At 46.3% G+C, this 6,000-nt stretch overlaps 1 protein-coding gene across 1 annotated transcript in view; it reads left to right on the top strand.

The window, feature by feature from the left end:
• Positions 1-458: 458 nt before the first annotated feature.
• Positions 459-6,000, top strand: part of c9h1orf210 (chromosome 9 C1orf210 homolog) — a 36,060-nt gene continuing 30,518 nt past the window's right edge. The window contains exon 1 of the mRNA XM_080195301.1: positions 459-788. The gene's annotated coding sequence lies outside the window, so the exon portion shown is untranslated. The remainder of the gene's footprint in view (positions 789-6,000) is intronic.

Below are 6,000 nucleotides of genomic sequence, written 5' to 3'. Positions count from 1 at the left end.
TGTCATTATTTTCAACAGTAACGACTTAACGCCAATGTCAGCAGTCATCACTGTTGCTACTGATCTGTCTGCAGCAGTTACATTTCTTTGCTGCCAGGCTCAAGGCCTAGTTAAGGAGCAGGTGAGTGGCCTGATGGGTCATCCAACAAGGTATGTACACTGTGGCACTTTAATGGTTAATCCTGCACTGGCAGAATGTTTTTGTCTCACCTCTGTAGCTGATGCAGTAGAAAAAGTTGGGCAACTGCATTCCTTTGAATCCACCCATATTTACTGTCACCTGCAAAGCATGTATCATGACTGTTGTCTCTTTCTGTAGCCTGTAAGAACGAGTAAACTTACAGGAAGTGTTTCTTGTATGGCAAGTTCAGCTCGGGCACTGATCAGCTGGGAACACATGCAAATACATACAATTACACACAATTGCTCCTGTCCTCTTGGACTGGTTAGCTCTCAAGACGAGCTTTCATTTTCCTCAACCTGGTGTTCAATATCACAAGACTGGTAGTGTGCGTGAGGCCAGGGATAATTACTACCCTGCCTGCAACACAACAGCGAACACAAGGAAAGCCAGAAAAGGTTTGATTTGCTTGTTTGGTTAAAGATTAGCCAATACCGAGCATGCAGGGATCAGTTAACCACGGACGGATATAACCTGGAGAAGGTTAAATGTGGGCTGCAACCTTTGCACTGTAGCACTCCCGCGTTACAAACACTCCTGCATTTGGAGAGGCGAAACAACGGCAAGAAAGCAGCCTTTTTTTCAAAAAAATTAAATACCCCTTCAGGTAAGAGAATCCATTTGCGTCAACTTCAGTAAAAGGGTTTCAGGTGTTCAGGCTGACAGAGACGGGGAAGAATTCTCCCCCACCCCTCACCTTCAACCTGTAAGGGATCCGTCAATGGGGAGGTAATGGTGGAGTGTGCAAAGGGGGATTAGGTTTCCCTTCACGCAGATACAGGATCCAATGGCCTGATATTTGAGTTACTCTGCAGAGGTGTAAGAAATCTTGAAGGAAGATATAGGAACAATAATGAAATGTGGAAGAATATGCAGAGTAAAACCGAGAGCACACGAGCAAAAGCGGCAATGATTTGGAGTGGGGCAACTTTAGAGTACAGGAACATGGTAGACAGGAACCAAAGGGGAAGGATTTTCATATAGAAGAGCTGTGCAGCACAGTGGCAGAGTGGTTAATACAGCTGCCTCACAACACCAAGGACTCGGGTTCGATTCCAGCCTCGGGTTATTGTCTGTGTGGAGTTTGCATGTCCTCCCTGTGTCTATATGTGTTTCCTCCCACAGTCCAAAGATGTGTGGGTTAGGTAGATTGACCATGCTAAATTGCCCCTTGGTGTCAAGGGGTCTAGCCAGGGACACATGGAGTTGGAGGGATAGGGCCTGGGTGGGAATTGTTGTTGGTGCAGGCTTGATGGGCCGAATGGCCTCCTTCTGCTGTAGGGATTTTATGTATATTGTTATTTCCTCGGCACATTTATAATATTGTGCAGGATTACCCGGAATGTAGGAGCTGGACAAATTCCCATTTATTTAAATGATGCATATTCTATTAAACAGACATGCTCATTGAGATTGGGAATATTCATTATTGCACCGACAATATACGCTGTTGTAAGTTTAATTACAGTTGTGAATAATTTATAATCTTTGAGCAGCACCTCCTTGTGAAACTTCCACAGAAACAACTGAGAAAGAATGTTGCCAAGACATGGTCTCCATATGTTAATCTAGAGTTCCCAACCTGAAATATTTAATGACCCTAAAGAACAAAGAACAACACAGTGCAGGAAACAGGCCCTTTGGCCCTCCAAGCCTGCACTGCTCATTGGTCCAACTAGACGATTCTTTTGTATCCCTCCATTCCCAGTCTGCTCATGTGGCTATCCATATAAGTCTTAAACGATCCCAGCATGTCTGCCTCCACCACCATGCTTGGCAGTGCATTCCAGGCCCCTATCACCTTCTGTGTAAAATACATTGCTCTGATATCTGAGTTAAACCTCACCCCCCCCTCACCTTGAACCTGTGACCCCTCGTGTTTGTCACCTCCGACCTGGGAAAAAGCTTCCCACTGTTCACTCAATCCATACCTCTCACGATTTTATACACCTCTATTAGGTCTCCCCTCATTCTCCGTATTTCCAGGGAGAACAGTTTACCCAATCTCTCCTCTTAATTAAGACCCACCATACCAGGAAACATCCTGGTAAACCTTCTCTGTACTCTCTCCAAAGTCTCCACGTCCTTCTGGTAGTGCGGCGACCAGAACTGGACACAGTACTCCAAATGTGGCCTAACCAACGTTCTATACAGCTGTAACATCAGAAGACAATTTTTATATTCCATACCCTGTCCTATAAAGGCAAGCATGCCCTATGGTTTCTTCACCACCTTCTCCACCTGTGCTGCCACCTTCAAGGATCTGTGGACTTGTAAACCCAGGTCCCTCTGTGTGTCTATACTTTAAATGGTTCTGCCATTTATTGTATAGCTCCCCCCCTACATTGGTTCTATCAAAATGCATCACTTCGCATTTATCTGGATTAAATTCCATCTGCCATTTCTCTGCCCAATTTTCCAGCCTATCTATATTCTGCTGTAAAGAGCTGTTAGATATTGGGCCGTTAATATATGAATGTGAATCAGCTGAACAGCAAAAGATTGATGAAAGCTGATTCTGCCTAAACATTAAAAACAACTGCCTTGAAGTTCAATAGCACCCAAGGACTGGTATACTGGGGGAAGCATAGAGTTGCCAACACCTTCAGGATTGATCTGGAGCTCCCAGGAATTGGAAGTCAATCTCTAGGGCACTGCAGTCCATGTGCCACCCTGGAGAAAAATCATAGAGTCCCTACAGTGCTGAAGGAGGCCATTTGGCCCATCGAGCCTGCACCAGCAACAATCCCCCAGGCCCTATCCCCATAGCACTATGTATTTGCCCTGCTAAACTCCCTGGCAATTTAGCATGGCCAATTACCTAACCCTCACATCTTTGGATTGTGAGAGGAAACTGGAGCATCCGGATGAAACCCACGCAGTCACAGGGAGAATGTGCAAACTTCACATAGACAGTGACCCCAGGCAGGAATTGAACCTGGGTCCCTGGCGCCATGAGGCAGCAGTGCTAACCACCATGCCACTCAGACCTTGTATTCCACAGGCCCCCAAGGATATTAAAAATGGATTGTGTTGAAAAGATATTTCTTCGAACATTTTTCTGATATAAAGCTACTGAAAATGGAGGGGAGGGGTTGGCGCGAGTGGATGTTAATGGCTGACAGTCAGGCATCATCCAATTGGGGATTGCTTTCCAATTGGCATTGTAGGAGGCAGTGTGTCACAGGGATAGATATGGTTGCTGAGTAACCGGAGCACGGGATGAGGCCATGTGAGGAAATGTCCAGGAAAACATTCAATCACAGTTATCGCCCCTATGGGGATAGGCTGCCAGGCTGCACATGTTGGTTCACAGGGTTGTAGGGTTGGTAGGTGCTGCTGCATTATCATGTGCCTGTTTAGGAGCAGAGGAAATTAGCGACACAAATTAAAGGCACTTCTTAAAGGGGAATACAGAAAATGCTGGAAATACTCGGTAGGTGACACAGTGGTTAGCACCGCTGCCTCACAGCGTCAGAGACCGGGGTTCAATTCTGGCCTCGGATCACTGTCTGTGTGGAGTCTGCACATTCTCCCTGTGTCTGCTTGGGTTTCCTCTGGTTGCTCTGGTTTCCTCCCACTGTCCAAAAATGTGCGGGTTAGGTTGACTGGCCGTGCTGAATTGACCCTAGTGTCAGGGGATTAGCAGGGTAAATATGTGAGGCTATGGGAATAGGACCAGGGTGGGTTTGTGGATGGTGTAAACTCAATAGGCCAAATGGCCTCCTTTAGCACTGTAGGGGTTCTATGATTCTAGGTCTGGCGGCATCAGTGGAAAGAGAAACTGTATTACTGGGTGGGATTTTCTGTCCACCTATCCTCCCTACCCCCGCCACGGCATGTACAGCAACAGCGGGAGGCAAACCGCTGGTTTAGCTGGGCCTCAGTAGGGAGGTCTCTTTCTCTGTCTCCCTTTTTGCAGAGCTTTCCTCTTTCTACATCCTTAACTCAAGTTGCCAACCCATAGGCATTCCTACCACAACTCCTATAGGTCAGATATTTGTCTGCCTTCCCTAGCTGTAAGTATCAGCTCTCAAAAACCAACTCCAAACATATAAAAGCGAGCTTCTAAAAACTCTGCCCAGGGAGTAGTGAGTCAAAAACACCTCACCTGGAACTTATTGACTGGCCCCTTTAAATATTGGCGGTAGAGAGCCCATTTTAGAGTTGAAAATTTGGGGTAGGATTTTCCCCTGGGTTTTGGAACCGTAATGGTAGTGGTGAGCTCTCACCTGCCAGGAACCCAGACTGGGTCTCCCAAATGACTCCCACCACGCCCACCATCCTATTCAGAAAGTTCTAGAATGGTGATGAGGAGCATGCATGACAAGGCAGTGCAGTCAATGGCACTCGGCTCTCTGGGTGAGCGTGCACTGTGGTAAAACACAATGCCCCCTCATCCTGCTCTTCCTTCCCCGTTAGGTAGGCGAGGTAAGTGTTCCTCTTGCGGTACAGAGCCTCTGCGTTGTTCCAGATGCAGCAAACTGAGAGATGCCTCTTTCTCAAATCCCTGCAATACCTTTTGCTGAAATATTAAGGGCCAATGTTTGACCTCGGCAGCTACAAACATTGCGAACATCTGACGCCCTGAGATTACCACAAATGATTCCTAACAAGTGACTAAAGGTCACTCAAAGAGTTAAAAATCTGGAACTGCAAATAGGTGGCGGTTTTAGCTGATAGATGCCACTTACAGCTCCTAATTTTAGAGTAATGTTTATAATAATGCCTTGCACTCCAAAGTATGAAGCAGTTGGGGGAAGTGCCAAATTTATATTCCACATTGTTTTTGCAGAACAATGGTTGTATCCCCCCGCCCCTCCCCTCCCCCCTCCATGAGAACAGCCAAGCCTTAATCTATTTACTGTAAGAACACTGAAGGTTCTGGCCATGGCCTCCAGGCGACTGTAAGATCTAACCTGCAGAGCATTAGAATAACAGTTGAGAGCTCATTTGGCTGCTTTCCTCATCAGGACTGCGTTTAAACAATGAGTCCATCACCTTGTGACCGCAACCATACACTCTTTATTTTCTAAAAAACAGACAGGAAAGGAAGTTTAATTCTTCAGAGGCCCATTTTCTGACGCTGGCAAGTATATGCCATCTAATATTAGATCAAAGGAAGATATACAAGCATAGGGACAAAGAGCAGGGGATGGCCATTCAGCCCCTCGAGCCTGCTCTGCCATTTAATTAGATCATGGCTGATAGTCACCTCAAATCTGCATCCCACCTACTCCCAATAACTTATCACCCTTCCTTGTGTACCAAGAAACAATCCGCCTCTGCGTTAAAAACATTCAGAGACTCCACTTGTAGCACCATGGGCGGCACGGTAGCACAATGGTTAGCACTGCTGCTTCACAGCTCTAGGGACCTGGGTTCAATTCCTGGCTTGGGTCACTGTCTGTGTGCAGTTTGCATGTTCTCCTTGTGTCTAGCTGCTCTGGTTTCTACCCCCAGTCCAAAGATGTGTGGGTTAGGTTGATTGCCCCTTAGTGTCCTGAGATGTGTAGGTTAGAGGGATTAGCAGGTAAATATGTAGGGATACGGGATAGGGGCTGGGTGTGATTGCGGTTGGTGCAGACTTGATGGGCCAAATGGCCTCTTTCTGCACTATAGAGTTTCTACAATTCACCTTTTCAGGAACAGAATTCAAATGCTCATAGCTCTCTGAGTTAAAATGCTTTTGCTTCATCTCCATTTTAAACGGGCAATCCCTTATTTTTAATCAGTGATCCCAGGTCCTAAATTCTCCCATTAGTATTTAGAATCATAGAATCATAGAAACCCTATAGTGCAGAAGGAGGCCATTCGAC

The sequence above is a fragment of the Carcharhinus amblyrhynchos genome, chromosome 9, assembly GCF_965287045.1.
Source record: "Carcharhinus amblyrhynchos chromosome 9, sCarAmb.v2.hapA, whole genome shotgun sequence".
In the NCBI taxonomy this organism is placed as follows: Eukaryota; Metazoa; Chordata; class Chondrichthyes; order Carcharhiniformes; family Carcharhinidae; genus Carcharhinus; species Carcharhinus amblyrhynchos.
Note: the sequence above shows the minus strand (reverse complement) of the source record. Positions and strands in the feature narration are given on the sequence as shown.